This window comes from Monodelphis domestica, chromosome 2 (genome assembly GCF_027887165.1).
Source record: "Monodelphis domestica isolate mMonDom1 chromosome 2, mMonDom1.pri, whole genome shotgun sequence".
Taxonomy (NCBI): Eukaryota; Metazoa; Chordata; class Mammalia; order Didelphimorphia; family Didelphidae; genus Monodelphis; species Monodelphis domestica.
In genome coordinates, this window is record NC_077228.1 from 513,451,329 (window position 1) to 513,469,555 (window position 18,227).

General features: G+C 43.2%; 1 protein-coding gene and 1 long non-coding RNA gene across 2 annotated transcripts in view; one reads left to right on the plus strand and one right to left on the minus strand.

The window, feature by feature from the left end:
- The window catches only part of LOC103106563 (uncharacterized), a 32,487-nt gene extending 30,661 nt beyond the window's left edge, over positions 1-1,826 (minus strand). The window contains exon 1 of the long non-coding RNA XR_463521.2: positions 445-1,826. This is a non-coding gene — a long non-coding RNA (uncharacterized LOC103106563). The remainder of the gene's footprint in view (positions 1-444) is intronic.
- Positions 1-18,227, plus strand: part of SPECC1 (sperm antigen with calponin homology and coiled-coil domains 1) — a 316,173-nt gene that overhangs the window by 231,489 nt on the left and 66,457 nt on the right.

Consider the following 18,227-nt stretch of genomic DNA (forward strand, 5'->3'; position numbering starts at 1 on the left):
CTAAAAGAGAGTAATTTGACTACTCAGAACTTTAAGCTCCTAGCCTCAGATCTTTGAAGAAAAGGAAGTCTGGAGGCTGGAGGCCCTGAGTTCAAATTTTATTGCAGATACTAGTTATGTGACTCATGGCAAGTCATTTAACCCTGTTTGCCTCAGTTTCCTCATCTGTAAAATGAGTTGGAGAAGGAAATGTCAAATCATTTCAGTATCTCTGCCAACAAAACCCCAAATGGGGTTGCCAAGAGCAGAATACAACTGAAACAACTGAATAACTATTTGTGATGAGACGGTTGGACAAGATAACTTGATTGATATCAATAATATACAAACCACCAGTTGTGCGTGCACATTCATACACACACACACACACACACACACACACATACACCAGGAATATACAAAGAAATAATACCTAATGAACTGTCAAAAAAGTTTTCTCCTTACCTGCTCCTTTCTCACCTTTTCATCAAAGTTTTCCTCAATAGACATATAGATTCTTTTTCATCATTGGATAAGAATCAAAAGACAAGCCTAAGGAGTGCTCATTACCAGTGTCTTCTTGACCTCCTTTTAAAAGGGACAATAATAACATCTCAAATTCTTTCCAGTTGTTTGACATTTCCCCTCTTTCAGATATCTTGAAAACTGATCCTGCAAGGCTTTCAAAATTGTGTCGCCTCCAGCATGATTTCTTCTGCATGTACTTAATTGGGTCCAGCTTCATTCCCTAACTTCATCTTTGTTGCCATTTTCACTTCCTCATATGGCACGTTAGAGACAGAGGGGCGAGTTCAGATGTTGTGCTACTTGATGAGAAAAATTGTTATAAAGATCCTGATGGATGTTTTCCAATTTTTTTCAATATCTTTGATTCTTTTTATCATCTCTAAATACATTTAAGATGATCTGGCTTAGTTGCATCTCACATCAAGCTTTCTGCAGGTGTGTTTTCTTCCCACAACTCCGTTCTTTGCTTTTTTTATGAGTCAGTGTTGCTCACAGTCTTCAACCATCCTCTTCCATAACATTTATTAAAATACATTTTCATTGAGATTTTTTGGTCTGTTCTTAAAAATCAGCAAAATCCATCAACATATCAAAAAAATTCAGAAATATAAGCAATGTTCCTCACTCATTAACCCCTACTTCTACAAAGGAATGGGGAAAGAAGTTTCTTCCATAATGCTGTGAATCAGTTTTAAACGAATGTTGTTCTTCGATCAATCATTTCTTGGTTAAGACCATTTCTTGCCTCCTTTGTCCTCCTGGTGTTTATATTGCATTGTATCAGTTAAGACTTGTCTAAGAAACTGTAATGGCCTATATCTTTGTCTTTTCCTTTATCTACTTTCCATTTTTCCTTGTCAATAGCTTGTTTGAATAGGTCAGATGAGAGCAGTTATCATTCCATATTTAATTCTTATAATAACTAATAATAATTCTTATAAATTAATATCATTCCATAAAATTAACTAGCTGTTGGTTTTGGCCGTTGTTCTCTTAAGTAGATGGGTCAGCTACATGGAGAAATGGGAGGGAAGAAATTACAAGACTCAGGAGAGTTCACAGGAATTTCCTTTCTTGAGAACATTGTATACATTCAGATGTCTGGTCTGCTCCCTGGAGAAGAAGCTTGATGTCTCGAGGCACCACGTTGCCTAGGCAACAATATGGTGGCAGGGTTCTGGGTGGAATCATGGTGTCTTAAAGCCTTCCGGTGTTCGAAAGATTACCCAGATAGCCCTTTTGAATTTATTTTTTATCTGTCAACACAGAGTTGGTGGTAAACAAGGTGAGGCAAAATTGTAAAGTCGACAAATTCTTCTATTCTCCCAACTTTCTCTTTCGGTCCTGTTCTACCCACCAGGGATTTCCTCTCCGCTGTGGCCTGTCCAGTCTACCTGGAGCTGATGTTGTGAGCTTTTGGTCTTGTTAGCTAGACGAGCAAGTCCAAGTGTGGAGAGAAGGATCCCAAATGAGCTAGCCCAATTCTGGACCCAAGGAGTGGGGATGGCGTCCAAATAGGCTCATTGATAACATACAAATCAGCGGTCACACATACATGCACAAGAAACAGTCAAGGAAATGGACTAATGGGCTTCCCTTCGTCCAAGTCCCAGCTGTCCATTCTGATCCCTGTTAGACCAAGCCAGCCACATGATAGTCCCAGGAGACTGACCTTTCCCACAGCCATGGGCTACATCCAAGCCGCTCACACTTGGCTACTTGGAGACAAAGGATGGGGTTCAGAACTGACCGCTGATACTCACTGCCTGTGTGTCCTAGGGCAAATCCCTTTGCTCTTGTGGGCCTTAGTTTCCTCATCTATAAAATGAAGTGGTCAAGCCAAATGACCCCAGATCAGACCCCTGCTCTTTCAGCTCTAGAGCTAAGATCCTAAATACCTTTTTTCTTTTTTAACCCTTGTTTTCTGTCTTGGAAGGCAGAAGAGCAATAAGAGCTAGGGTAATGGGAGTTAAGTGACTTGCCCAGGGTCACCCAGGTAGGAAGTGTCTGATGCCAGATTTGAACCCAGGACCTCCTGTCTCCAGCACTGTCACTCTATACATGGAGTCACCTAGCTACCCCCCAAAAACATCTTTTAATCTTCCTAAGCCTCAGTTTCTTTTTCTGTAAAATGAGAGGATTGAACTAGATGTTCTTTGTGGAGGAGGAGAGGCCCTGCCAACTCTGCATTTGTGAGCTTATGAGCCTCTGACATCAGGGATTAGAGCTAGCCCTCACAAAAAAAAAAAGTCAAATTCTGATGCATCAACAATGGGACAGCTATGTGGCATTACCCTTATTCCTGAGTTTAATTGAGCTGTGATAGGATAGACTGCTGGGTCTGTCTCATTTTTGTGAGTTCAAATCCAGCCTCCTACACTTATTAATTGTGTGACCTTAGACAAGTCACTAGTCTCTGTTTCCCTCAATTTCCACATCTGTAAAATGAGCTGGCGAAGGAAATGGAAAACCATTCCAGTATCTTTACCAAGAAAATCCTAAACAGGGCCACAAAAAGTCAGAGATGACTGGAAAACAACAGAACAACAGCAAAAGATGGATAGACTCCAGGCAGCTTTTTCATATGCCATTTTAATAAATAAGAATAATGATAATAATAGCTAACATTTTAAAGTTTGCAAAGTGCTTTACAAATATGATCTCATATAATCCTACAAGAAGATTTTATAGATGAGGAAACTGAGACAGACAGAGGTTGAATGACTTGCACACAGGATTTGGTTGGAATTCTTTGGGGTTCGGGCAAGGGGGAGAAATCTGTGCTTTTACATTTAGTCATTGTAGAGATTTCTGCCTACTTGCCCCTGATTCTTCTAAGGGGGGGAACCTGGATTTCTTAGGTGCCTCCCATACTTTAGGCACTCCAAGATTAGGCATTGAGGCCAAAGACAAAACAAAACAAAAATTGTGAAATAGACCCTGCTCTCTAGGAGTGTGCGTGCTAGTCTTGGGTGCCGTCTCCTCCTGGAAGCCTTTTCTAAGCCACCTAAGTAACTGGGGCTCTCTTCTTTCCCCCAGTGATTTCATATTTGGGGGCCCTCTCCCTCTTCAAATGTGTAGCAAAGGCAGGCTCCAATGGGCATAGAGCACGGAGCCAGGAGTCAGAAAGACTCATCTTCCTGAGTTCAAATCTGACTTCAGATACTTACTTAGCTGTGTGATCCATGACAAGTCACTTAAACATGTTTGCTTCCATTTTTCCATCTGTACAATGAACTGGAAAAAAGAAAATGGTAAACCATTCCAGTATGTTTGCCAAGAAAACCCAAAATGGCATCACTGAATCAACTGAACAACAGCAACTTATTTAAAATCTGAGGCATTGGGGTGGCTAAGTAGCACAATGGATAAGGCACCAGATCTGGAATTGGGAGGGAGGATCTGGGTTCAAATATGGCCATTGATATTTCCTAACTATGTGACCTTGGGCAAGTCACTTAACCCTGAGATTCTTCTGGCTTAGAATTGATACTCATAAGGGCTTTAAAAAAAAAGGCACTGAGGGAGGAGGCTATTCTGCTCACAATTGTGAGGTTCACAATCCAGGTTAGATTCTAGGATAACAAAAAGGAGGGGAAGGTGGGGACAGCAGCCAAAGCCAGGGCATTTTTCAAGAGGGTAAATGACTACAAAGAACCAAATAGGAGAATGCCAGGCAGCCAGTCCACCAAGGGAGACAAATAAAACAGGAGTCGGCTTCACCCATCCTTGAGCCCGACAAATGAATCAGTCTTCTTGTTAATTCAGAATTAGATTTCCAAAAAGACAGGAAGGCAAAAGACCTATTAATTGCATTCAAGGGAAAAATAAAGAAGCAAATGGAAATAATTTTTAAAGAAAGACATCTTAAAGGTTTAAGAGCCAGTGTTTTCATTCCTAATTGAGACACAGTGACCCAGAAGGCAGGCACTCTTGGAGATCCGTATGGGTCATTTCGGTTATTCAGATGGCAGGCCACTTGGGAGGGAATATTTCTGACTGGGGGGGGGGGAGCTAGAGGAAGTGGTTGGCACTGCTTGTTGGCACACTACAATCTTCCTTAGTTCCAAATGGAATTATTTCCCCCTATGGGCATTTGAGGGATGATGGGTGATTGCAGTTTGAGAACAGAAGACAGGAAGGAGATAGAGGACCCATGAAGGGAGTTTGTGAAATGAGAGGAATGTCTTGGGTCTAGGTCAATGCCTGTAGAGTCCTAGAGTCAGACTACTCTGGGAAGAAGTATGTTAAAGAAACTCTTTTTTTTTAATTAAATTAAACTAATTTACTTAATTAATTTAGAATATTTTTTCCATGGTTACATGATTCATACTCCTTCCTCTCCCTCTTCCTTCCCCCACCCCATAGCCAATGAGCAATCCCATTGGGTTTTACATGTGTCATTGATCAAGACCTATTTCCATGTTGTTGATATTTGCACATCCCCAATCACATCCCCATCAACCCATGTGATCAATCATTTGCTTTTCTTTTGCATTTTTGCTCCCACAGTTCTTTCTCTGGATGTTGATAGTGTTCTTTCTCATAAGTCCCTCAGAATTGTCCTGAATCATTGCATTGCTGCTAATAGAGAAGTCCATTACATTTGATTGTGCCACAGTGTATCAGTCTCTGTGTACAATGTTCTCCTGGTTCTGCTCCTTTCACTCTGCATCAGTTCATGGAGGTCTTCCCAGTTCATACCATATCAACTCTGTGGGCTCAGGCAAGCCATTTAACTTTGTGGGGCCTCAGTTTCCTCACCTGTGAAAGGAGGGGGTTGGGCTAGATGCCCCTGTAAGGCCCCTCCTAGGTCTAGATTTAGGATCCTATGATGTAGATTGGAAGCTTGGTTCTATTACTTCCTCCCTGTAGAACCAAGCCAACTCAAACCATTCTCTTCATCTCTCTGAGTTACTTCTGCTGTAAAATGAAGGGATTGGACTAGATGATCTCTAACATCCCTCCTGGCTGTAGATCAAGGATCCTATTATCCTTTCCCTTGAATTCAAGTTCATCTAGATGGTACAAGAGGTAGTGTGTGGGACTTGGAGTCAGAAAGGTCTGAGTTTGAATCCTATCTTAGGCATTTTCTAGTTATATGACCTTGGGCAAGTTACTCAACCTTTCTCTCCCTCAGTTTCCTCTTTGTAAAATGGAGATAATAATAGTACCTGCCTAAAAAGGTTGGCATGAGGATCAACTGAGATAGTATATGTAAATTTCCTTTGTCATTCAATTGTTTCAGTCCCATCCAATTCTTGACTCCATTTGAGATTTTCTTGGCAAAGATACTGGAGTGGTTTGCCATTTCCTTCTCCAGCTCATTTGACAGATGGAAAAACCAAGGCCCAGGGAAATAAAGGGATTTGTCCAAGCTCTACAGATAGGGAATAAAGTTGCAGAAAAGTTAAGTGACTTGCCCAAGATCACACAAATAGTGAGTTGAAGAGCCTGGATTTTGCCGCTGTTTCCAGTTCTTTTCACTCCACCATGCTCCTTCCCTAATAATATATGCATTGACCAATTTCCTCCTCAAAACAAACCCTGTGAGGAAGATCCTATCCCATTTCACAAATGAGGAAACCAAGGCAAAGAGACAGTGCAAATAGTAAATGTCAGAAGCAGGATTCAAACCTAGATCTTGCCCCAGATCCAAGTCAAGCACTCCTTCCACTATATAGTCCTTAAAAAATATGATTTCATCACTGTAAGCAGCACCTCCACAGTCAACAATTACGTCCCCTCTTTTAACTTGGAAAGTGTTTTTGGACAGTTACCGTGACACCCCCCCCCCCAAAAAAAAATCATTGCTCTCTATCCAATCTGGTGATAAGCTTCTAATCCATTACTTAGCTCACCTTGAAGCATTTCCAGCTTGGAAAGACCTTCCAGAGTTTGTATTCCTTTGAGAAGTCAGAGCCACTTTTATGCTAAGATAGGAGGCATTCAGAGAAGACTTTAGCAGACACTCGCCATCTCCCACCTCTGTATCTTTGTCCTGGCTGTCCCCCTTTGCCTTAGAATTCCTTCCTTTCTTGCCTCTCTCCCTTAAAATCCTTCTCATCAAGGCTTAGCTCAGGACTGCCTTCTAGAGGAGATTTTTCCCAGTCTTTCCAGATTCTAGTTTCACCTGGTATCTATTTTGTATGAATCCTTGGACAATCCCTTACTCTGTTGTCTCCGGCGTTAGAATGTAAGCTCCTTGAGGGAGAGCCTTGTTTTGCTTTTTCTTCAGTGTGGCTCTGGCACACGATCAGTGCTCATGAGGCATTCGTGGTCCTAGGAAGGAGCAGGCCTTATTAAGTGTTTTTTTATTCATTCCTTCATTCGTGATCACAAGCACGAGCCCACTCTCTGATGAACGAAGGAATGACTTCATTCTTTCCCCACTCCCAGCCAAGCAGAATCTTTCTCAACCCTCATCTATGGGGGATCGATGGAGCGGGCCCTGACCAGTTCGAGTCCTGCCAGTACTTGTGGCTTACACTGGTGATCACGCGTGCTCACACATGCTGCTGCCTCCAGACATTCAGGCCTGTTAACTTCCTGAGACACGCATGAGGAGATGAGCTGATAAGATGTGTGTCTCTGATTTTAAAAAAAGGCTTAGCAACCTGGATCCGAGTTCAGTTATGGGGCTGTTAGCCTGGGCTAGATCTTTCTTTGGGCTTTGAATAATGATTCAGGGAAAGCTATTCTGATCAGGATATTTCTGAGATAGACACATGGACAGATGGGCAGATAGATAGATGGACAGATGGATGGATAGATAGATAGACAGATATACATATGTATGTAGAGAGAGATGATGGATGGATGGATGGATGGATGGATGGATGAATGGATGGGTGGATAGATAGATATTTTAAACCCCACTTTCTTTCTTTTTTTTACTTTAGGGGGCTTCTCGGTGGCTCAGTGGATTGAGAGCTAGACCTAGAGATGGGAGGTCCTGGGTTCAAATCTGGCCTCAGACACTTCCTAGCTATATGACCTTGGGCAAGTCACTTAACCCCCATTGTCTAGCCCTTACCACTCTTCTGCCTTGAAACCAATACATAGTATTGATTCTAAGATGGAAGGTAAGGGTTTAAAAATTTTACCTTCTGTCTTAGGATCAATAGTGTATATTAGTTCCAAGGCAGAAGAACAGTAAGGGCTAGGCAGTGGAGGTTACATGACTTATCCAGGGTCATACAGTTGGGAAGCATCTGAAGCCAGATTTGAACTGAAGTCTTCCCATCTCTGGGGATCCACTGAAGCACTCAGCTCCCCCCTTCATCCACTTTCAAAATAACAGGACATCAAGGAGTATCTTGACACTGTGTTGCCAAGGAGTTGCCTCTCTTGTGTAGTCTCCTTCAGTTGTGGCTGTAGTTTGTTTTGCTTTTTTTAAGTGCTCTCTCTCTCTGTTTACTCTCTGTGGGACCATCTGTCACAGGGCCAGAACCTCTCTAGATTAAGTCTGTTCACAGCTGAAATCTTACTGTGAGAGCTGAGAACCTCAAGAGGCAATTATCTGCCCATCACCGGGAAGAGGGAGGACATGATGCTCTTGGTCTCTTGTCCTCCAGGAAAGTGTGCACATCTCTTCTCAGATAACGAAGATCCCAAATGAGTCAACACAGCATATTTCCCCCGTTCTCTTAGCCTTGGAATGTTCATGCAAGGGGAGAAGGGAAGAGTCAGGCCAGAAGAAGCAGATGATATCAGCAAGTCAATGCAGGCTCCCCTGTGCCTGGGGATGAGGATTGCTGACCTAGCTTGAATCAGTCTTGAGTCTCAGGCCTCACTTCCTATGTCATGACCTACACTTTCTTGGAAAAACAGCATTCACAGAGATGGGGATCTATTTAAGAAGCTCTTAAAAAAAAACTTCCTCCTCCCCAGCCCTGCGGAAGATCCTGTGCAGGAGCCAGGAGAAAACTATAGAACAAGAGAGAAACTGAGTCAAGTCAATAAATAGACACATCTACTTTCTTAAGGCTGCTTCTCTAGTACAAACACATTTGATAGCTCTTGCCTTTACGGAAGTTTTTGTATCTAGAGCCATGTCTAAATATAGTCCTGGATTCAAATCTGACCGCAGATATTTCCTAGTTCTGTGAGCTTAGGCAATATTTTTATGATCTAAAGAAGGAGGAGTAGGGAGAGATACACACCATAGATCAGATGAGTAAATATGAAGTTCTAGAGAATTTAAAAAAAAATGAATTTGAAGAGAAAGAGGGAGAATGTTGAAGAAATCAGGAAGGATGCCCCAGGTGGAAAGGCATCTGAGAGGTGACTTTCTAAAAATGTTGGTTTCCCAATAGGCTCTCCTCCCCAATCATGATCCTTATAACAAAAAATTTAAAAAAGAAAGAATGCAAAAAATCCTTTCCAACCAAATCAGTGCTTCAGCTGACATTGTCTGCAGAGTTCTACACTGAGGTTCCCCACCTCTCCCAGGAAGGGAGGAAGGTGTCTTCTCCTATCTAGATTTGGGACTACACTTAGTTTTGACAACTATAGAAGATTTGGCCATGGATTTTTTGCTGCTGTTGATTTTGTTTATATTATATTGGGGCATCAAGGTGATGTAATGGATAGACCACCAGCCCTGGAGCCAGAAGGACTCATCTTCTTAGCCTCAAACCTGGCCTCAGACACTTATTATCTTTGTGACCCTGGACAAGTCACTTAACCCTGTTTGTTTCAGTTTCCTCATCTGTCAAATGAGCTGGAGAAGGAAATAGCCAACTGCCCCAGGATCTTGGCTAAGAAAACTCCAAATAGGGTCACAAAGAGCCAGACACAACTGAAAAAACAACTGAACGCACATCTACATTGTCTTCCATATGTAGACTTTCCCTGACTCGGCTTACTTCACTGTGCATCCATTCATGTGTCTTCCCATGTTTCTCTGCTTTCTTCATCTTCATCGTTTCTTAGAGAACAATAATCTTCCATTACATCCACATACTATGACTTAGCCGTCCCCCAACAAATGGCTGCCAATTTTGTTTCCAATTCTTTGTTACCTCAAAAAGTGCTATTATCAGTCTCTTGGCGTATGAAGCCCTTTCTTCTATCATTGCCCTCCTGGGGGTCTGTGCCCAGCTCCTGGATTTCTGTACACCAGATCAGTCTGTAAGCTAATGAATCCAGGAAACAGAAATGAAAAGGGAAAGAACTCTAGGCATGAGTGACCAAAGGAACTAGGGATATTGGGCTTGGAGAATAGAAGAAACAAGGGGAGAAGAGGAATAAGAAGGTCTTCAGGTATTGGAAGGGTTGTTGCATAGAAATGAGTATTTCTGCTTAAATCAAGGAGACAAAGCCACAGGTGCTAGGTCAATGTTGCAAAGACCCCAACGTTCGGTGTGATTTCCAGAAAAATTTACTACCACTTAAAGGTATGCAAAAGTTGGATAGACTATCCAAGGAGACCATCATCTTCCTCTCACTGAAGTTCTTACTGGATAGAAGCTTGTTGGATGTGTCAGTCAAGATTCCTTTTGGCTATGGCTGAGTCAGATGGTGGGTGAAATCCCTTCCTTCTGGAAATCACACCTAAATTGGTATCTTTGCACCACCTGAGCCAGGAGTCACACTTAGCTTCTCGGTGCTCTCAGCAACTCTCTAAGGTTAGAAGTTGCTCCTTGCATCGTTAGAGGGTCTCCTTAGCTGATATTTCCCATGGCCACTGAAATCACAGGGGTGTGTGCAAAACATTGTGCCATGTTAGCTAGCCTTCCTTGGCAATCCTCTTGCGCCTGTCTAATCAGCAATCAAACTTCCCACAGCAGCTGTTCCAGACCCTCTGCTCTCTTTTCAAGTTTCTCACCCTTCCCACGTACTTTCGTGAGGAAATGAGGGCTATCCACCATGAGGTTCTTCCTTTCCCCCACTCTACAATTCAAAACCACTTGCTATTTTTCCCCATTTTCTTCAGGCTTGATTGAAGTGCTCCTTCTCCTCACCAACACCAACACTTCCTCTTGCTCCCTTTCATGTCCTCTGTAGACTGTGCTTGTAATTATCCCCTCTCCCTAATTGTCAGTTGTCCTTTGTCTACCAAAGGGATGTCTGTAGCACATCCACATGCGCAGATGTCCACCTCTCCCTCTTCCCTTAAAAAGCTCTCCCTTGACCTTCACATCCTCTCAAGCTTGTGTCACTGATCTTGAAAATGCTCTCTTGATTCTTTGCTTCTGATCTCATCCTTCCATTGAAACTGTTCTCACCAAAGTTAGCAGTCATCTAATTGCTAAATAAAATCGCCTTTCTTCAGTCTTCCTCCTTCCACTCCACTCCTCTGCAACCCCTTGACACTAGTGACCACTGGATGCTTTTTCCTTCCTGGGTTTCCATGACAGTGTTCTATCTTGGCTCTCCTCCCACCTCTGTGATCACACTTTCTCATAGTCATTATCCATATTGTATCCCTTAATGGGTCCCCAAGGCTCTGCCCAGGGCTCTCTTTGCTTCTCATTCTTGGTGACCACATCAGCTCCCAGGGATTCAGTTATCTCTGTAGATTCTTCCCATATTTCCATAGCGTGACCTAGGCTCTCCCCTGCCCTCGAGCCCTGGATTGTAACTGGTTATACCAGAAGTATATCATATACAGCAAGCCCCAAACCTATCCCTCTTGCTAACTTCCTCATCTCTCTTGAGAGCCCCACCATCTCCCCAGTCACTCAGCTGTATAACCTTGGCCATCCTCAACTCTTCCCTCCCCCTTGCCCAAATATCCATTTCCAATAGCCATCCTCTTCTCTAATTGGTCTACTAGCCTCTAGTCTCCCCTCTAGACCATCTTCCACTCAGCTTCCAATTAATATTCTAAAGTCTAATTCTGACCATATCACTCAGTCCCTCTCAAGAAACTCCAGGGGCTCCTGATTGCCTCTGGAATCAAATACAAACTCTGCTCTTGGGGGGCATTTAAAGCCCTTCTCATCCCAGCCTTATGAATGCCCCTGCCCTTCCCTCACTCTAAGGTCGCACCAAACTGGCCATCATGCTGTTTCTTCCACACAATACCTCATGCCCTTCCTCCATTCCTTTTCACAAACTGTCTTTTTTTCCAAGGTTACAAGATTCACGTTCTTTCCCTCCCCTTCTTCCCCCCTCCCGTAGCTGACACACAATTCCACTGCGTTTTACATGTGTCATTGATCAAGACCTATTTCCATATTATTGCTATTTGCACTTGGGTGATCATTTAGAGTCTACATCTCCAATCATATCCCCATCAACCCATGTGATCAAGCAGTTGTTTTTCTTCTGTGTTTCTACTCCCACAGTTCTTTCTCTGGATGTGGATAGCATCTTTCTCATAAATCCCTCAGAACTGTCCTAGATCATTGCATTGCTGCCAGTAGGGAAGTCCATTACATTTGATTGTACCACAGTGTATCCATCTCTGTGTACAGTGTTCTCCTGGTTCTGCTCCTTTCACTCTGCATCAATTCCTGGAGGTCGTTCCAGTTCACATGGAATCCCTCCAGTTCATTATTCCTTGGAGCACAATATATTCCATCACCAACATATACCACAATTTGTTCAGCCATTCCCCAATCAAAGGGCATCCCCTCATTTTCCAATTTTTTGCCACCACAAAGAGCATGGTTATAAATATTTCACAAGCCGTGTCTTGTGCCTCCTCACCTGAACAAAATCCATAGATACCTTCAGACTTTTCCTTACTCTCCCCCATCCCCCACACCTCTCTCATTGGCTTGGATTTTGGAGGAGAAGAATGTGAATCCAGGCCAAGATAGAACAAAATCTGGTCTATCCTAGGGTCTAGGGCTGAAAAGAGAGAGCTCAAGAGTAAGGTTCAAAAAAATAGTATCTCCCACCCTCTCCTCCCCAGGTGTGGTCAGGGCTGAAGGCGAACTGATGATGGAATGAATGTAAAAACATTGAATTCCTAGAACAGCTTAATGATTATTTTAAACCTGTACCAACTTAAGGTAGTTGGTGATAACTTATAGCCTTGATTTAGAAAACCAAGCACTATTTTATTTCCTCATAAGCATTTTGCCTGCAATTCCAGGAACTTCCACTAGGGAGCTACCTCCAGGCATCCAAGATATCCAAGAGAGGCAGAACCAGCACTGAGTACATTTTTCTCTATTTAAAATATTAGGATATTATAATATTCTAGAAAATTACTTATAATAAATATTAAAATATTTAAAGTATCCTTTATTTAAACTGTCATATTTTAAAATGTTACTTATTTAAAACATTACATTATAATATTTTAAAATATTTATTTAAAATGTTATATTTTGAAATATTTATTTAAGTTATAAATATATTAAATGTTTATTTTAAATGATATAAATACATTGTAACATTTAGAAATATTACATATTTAAAATATTATGATAATAGTGAATTTTTTTTTAAATCCTTACCTTCCATCTTAGAACCAATCTCTGGCTTTGGCTCCAAGGCAAAAAAGTGCTAAGGGCTAGGCAATGGGGGTGAAGTGACTTGCCCAGGGTCACACAGCTAAGAAGTGTCTGAGGCCAAATTTGAACCCAGGACCTCCCATCTCCAGACCCTCCTCTCCATCCACTGCCCCAGGACTTCTTAGTCAGGAGGTTTCCAGGCCATTCCCAAAGGATTTAGAAGGGACTTTTTTTTTTTTTTGAGGATTTTCTAGGCGAGCTTTAATCTCTAGCTGCTTGCTCTTATCCAAACAAAGCTCTAACTTCCCCTTTTTAGCCTCCTCGTCAACTCTGAAATATTCCATTGTTTCTCCTCTGGCTCTTCTTACACAGAGAAGCTTCTCTTTTCCTCACATCTTGGCTCCACCCATGCTCCCACGTGGCAGGGAAAAAAACATGGGGTCATAACCTGGTGTGCTTGCTAATGATGACGTCCTTCACACCGGGAGGACATGATGTGTGGTGACCGGGCTGCTGTGGCTCCCACCTCACTCACCCTCCTCAAGTCTGGCTCCCCCACTTGAACATCTGGTCACTGACAGCCTGATTTAACACGGCTCTTGGACTCAGCCCTCCTTCTGGGGGTCACAGCTTGGCTTTTTCCCTTTAAACATTTTTGACTTTTCTATTTTTATTGCTGCCTTTGGTCTTTTCCCTCTTCTAATCAATGCCTCCACTTTCAGCCAGCCATCATCAGTCACCGAGATTAAAAAAGGAGGGGGCAGCTGGGTGGCTCAGGCCTAGAGACAAGAGGTCCTGCGTTCAAATCTGACCCCTAAGAAGACAATAGGAACCCTCATATTTGCCATGATGGTGGGATCCTGAGAAAAGACCCCTAGTCTAAGAGGCAACAGGGTGAAGTGGCCTAAACACTAAATGTGGAGCCTTTGTCCTGGGGTTCACCTTGGATAAGTCACTTAGAGTCAGGACTTCGAGATGCTTCCTAGCTGGCAACCACTGCCTGCCTCTGTTTCTTCCTCTGTAAAATGGGGATAATCATAGCACCTCTTTTCCACAGTTGTTTGTACATTCAAATGAGCTGGTGATGTAGATAAAGACCTTTCACTGACTGGAAAGCTCTCCCTTGGATGCTATAACGTGGTTCCCTAGAGCAAGAGTGTGGCCCCTTCTCTGGAGCTCATTGAGGGTAGTAGATGGGATGTGTGAATGGAGTTCCCAGGCATCAGCCAGGGAGGCCCCCAGAATCTTTCCTCTGACTGTAAAACTGAATTTCAGAAGCTATCTTGGCATGAATAGGGGGTGCCCGATTTTTTGAGCGTGCCACACAACGAGTGATTATATGCCTCAGCTTCGTCTTCATTATTGGCCCTGATAGGTCTCCAGTTAGGTTTGATGGATGGAAGGATACGATGGATGATGAATGAACGAAAAGTGTTTACTAACTGGGTGCCATGCGCCAGGCATTATTCTGGGGCCAGAAATGGAGAATCCAAATAATCCCGCTCTAAGAAGTGTCCATTCCAAAGGGGGACGTGGCCTAGGAAGGCTGTTTTGGTCTGAGAAGTCACAGGGATGCTGAGGGCAGCCATAAGGTAATGAATCGGCATGGTCTTCCCAGAAGCAATGGTAACATGGATTTGATTATGGTGCCAGAGGAAGAGGTGGGAGGGACTGGGTAGCAGGGCAGGTGGATGCTGACCAGAATGTGAAGGAGAGTCTATTCTGATGTACTTGGAAGAAGATAGTAAGTTAATCATCCCTCTGTGCGTAATTGCATCTAAATTCCATTTGAGATGTTGCCTCTCTCCCTTGGCCAATAATCGGTTTTTTTCTTTAGCTTTCTGGAAGTCTCTGTTAAACTGAGAGGATCAGCTAACAGAGGGCAGTCTGGGCTGGTTTCAACATGTCCCTAATCTGTTGGTATGTGGTTTCAAAGTCAGCCTTTCCCAGAAAACAGGAGGAAAGCAGTGTGATGATTTCTTTAGACTTTAGAGGGGGAAGGGAACGAGCACTTGTTAAATGCCTACTATGTGCCAAGCACTTTACAAATACAGTAGTATCTCATTTGATCCTCACAACAACTCTGGGAGGTAGATGCTACAGATACCCCCACTTTGCAGATGAGAAAATCGAGGCAAACAGAAATTAAAATGATTTCCCTAGAGTTACACAGTAAGTATCTGAGACCAGATTTGAACTCAGACAAATGCTCAGAATAGAATCATTTGAGGAAGGAAGGAAGGAAGGAAGGAAGGAAGGAAGGAAGGAAGGAAGGAAGGAAGGAAGGAAGGAAGGAAGGAAGGAAGGAAGGAAGGAAGGAAGGAAGGAAGGAAGGAAGGAAGGAAGGAAGGAAGGAAGGAAGGAAGGAAGGAAGGAAGATAGAAAGGAAGGAAGATAGGAAGGAAGGAAGGAAGGAAGGAAGGAAGGAAGGAAGGAAGGAAGGAAGGAAGGAAGGAAGGAAGAGAAAAGAAACAAAACTGCAAGTCCAGCACTCTATCCACTGCACCACCCAGCTGCCTTCAAATCATAAATTTCTGGAATTGAAAGAACCCTGTCTCTATTTTTAACCTTCCTATTTCCCATTGAGTGTATGGTCAACTTCAGGGCAGCACTGTGGAGGGTCTGGAGAAGTTCAAGGGAGAAATGATAGCAGTCATCCTGGCCAAAAATATCTAGAGGTTAAAAATAAGGGACTGATTTTGAATGAATGAATGAATTTTCAATCATTCACTCATCTCAAACTTGAAAAAAATCCAGGAGGAGACTGATTCTGAACCAGCTTCTATCATGGGCTCCCTAGCTGGAGAGGCAAGTAAAACCCCCTGCTTAGACTTCTCTCCTCAGCTGCTGTTTAGTCTGATTGCACAGTGGCAGGAAAATGAGTTGGACCAGGAATTTCTCTCTGGGCACAGGCTGCAGATCCCTAGAGAAGTGCCCAGAGGGGAAGCAGCCTTCCCCATCCTCATTCCTTCAGGATGAACCGTCATTAGCATGGCGGCTGATCCTGACATTTGAGTCTTCCTCAAATGATGATGCTTACAAAAGAGAAGGTTCTGAAAGGTGGCGGGCTGGTACTAGACATCCAGAAGTCAGTATGGTATAGTGGCTGGATTTAGAATCAGCAACTCCTGACCCTCCCACTCTTCCTAAGGGGGACCTTGGCCAAGTCCCAGCTTCATAAGCCCTCAATTTCTTCATTTAAAACCAGAAGGTTGGCCTAGATGACCTATGAGGGCCCTTCAAGCTCTCAAGCTGTCATCTTCTGGTCAGAGGGACCAGGGTAAGGCATGTGGCAGGTGCTCTAGCCAGGAAGTGCATCTGGAATGGAAGGAGTAATTGTTAGGTGGTCTACAAAGCTGAGCTGCCTGGTGTTAACTCTAACGTGTGTCTACCTGGAACTCTTCAGTTTTCTTTTTTGATGATGTTAATTTTCCCTTTTAAAAAAAATCTGAATTTTATATACCAAATTAAATGCATTTCCATATAGAAAATAGAATAGAGAGGACTATACAGGAAACTGCGAATCCTACAGGGTTCCTTTCCTCACCAGTTTCCAGGGTGTCCCAAAAGTCTTCATGGAGTTTTAAGCTATTAACACTTAGAATTGATGCAGCTCTTCTGGAAAGCAATTTGAAACTTAAAAACAAACACTGGGACTTTTGTGACACCCTCTCTCATAATTTTAATATATAATTGTCAAAGCTGTCCTGCTTGCTTGCACTTCCTTCTGTTCTCTTCTATTCGTTAGTTTAAAAATGCTTTGAGGGGACTTGGGTTCAAATCTGGCCCCAGACACGTCCCAGCTGTGTGACCCTGGGCAAGTCACTTAACCCCCATTGCCTAACCCTTAGCACTCTTCTCCCTTGGAGCCAATACACAGTATTGATTCTAAGACAGAAGGTAAGGGTTAAAAAAAATGCTTTAGGGGGGCAGCTGGGTAGCTTGATGGATTGAGAGCCAGGCCTAAAGATGGAAGGTCCTGGGTTTAAATGTGGCCTCAGACACTTCCTAGCTGGGTGACCCTGGGCAAGTCACTGAACTCCCATTGCTAAGCCCTTACCAGTCTTGGAACCAATACACAGTATTGATAAGGTAAGGGCTTATAAAAAATAAATAAAAATGCTTCAGTGACCCTCTTTTCTTCCTTTTTTCCCCCTTTCTTTTCTTTTTATGGCTATCTATCCCTAGCTCACCTCTTCCTTCCCTAATTAAGTCAACAAGAATTTGTTGAGGATTAAAATACAAGCAGAAACCAAGCCAGCCCTTGCCCTCAAGAAGCTTACATTCTAATGAAGGGAGACCGCAGATAAAGGGGAGCCAAGGAGGTCCTAGGTTCAAATCTGGCCTCAGACACTTCCCAGCTGTGTGACCCTGGGCAAGTCACTTCACCCCCATTGCCTAGCCCTTACCACTCTTCTGCCTTGGAGCCAATACACAGTATTGACTCCAAGACGGAAGGTAAGGGTTTAAAAGAAAAAAAAAAGAAGGAAGAGAGAAAAGGAAAAAATCAAACCCTTCTACCAGAAATCCAGTCAGGCAAGACAAAGCTCCTCTCTGTCCATTCCAAAAGGGGACACTTTAGTTCGTCACCTCTTTAGTAAGAGATGGGGGTTCACCTCCCCAGTCCTCTGGAATTCACCAGTAAGTCTAAAGTTCTAAAGTCTTTCCAAGGTGTTCCTCTCTAAAACCTCGTCCGTCTCTGTTCCAGCGAGTAGGGAGCACCAGACCTGGAATCAGGAAGGCTCATCTTGAGTTCAAATCCAGCTTCACACATTTACCAGCTGTGTGACCCAAGGCAGGTCCCCTCACCCCATTGCTGAGGGTTCTTCCTCTGGAAAATGGAAAAGGAAATGGCAAAGCAGTCTAGTATCTCTGCCAAGAAAACCCCAAATAAGGTCATGAAGAATTGGACCGAACTGGAAAAAATGCCTGAACAGCAACCAACCTCATTGTATGGTTCTGCTCACATCAGCCCATGGCAGTTCTTGCAAGACCTCTGGGGCTTCTTTGGTCATTTGTTACAGCGCGGTCATATTCCATCACATTCATCGGCCAGATCTCTTATCGATATTTTTGTCTGCACGGCCCTTTAAGTCTTTCTTTGATCTCTTTGGAGTGGAGGCTTAGAATCAGTGGCACTGATGGGTCAAATAATGCCCACAGTTTATGGACTTTGGGGGCCCAAGTTCCAAATTGCTTCCAGAAGAGGTGGACCCCTTCTCAACTCCACCAACAAGCACATTAACATTTTCAAAAAGCTTTTTTCACATTTTCTGAGAGTAATAGGGAGCATCATTACCTCCA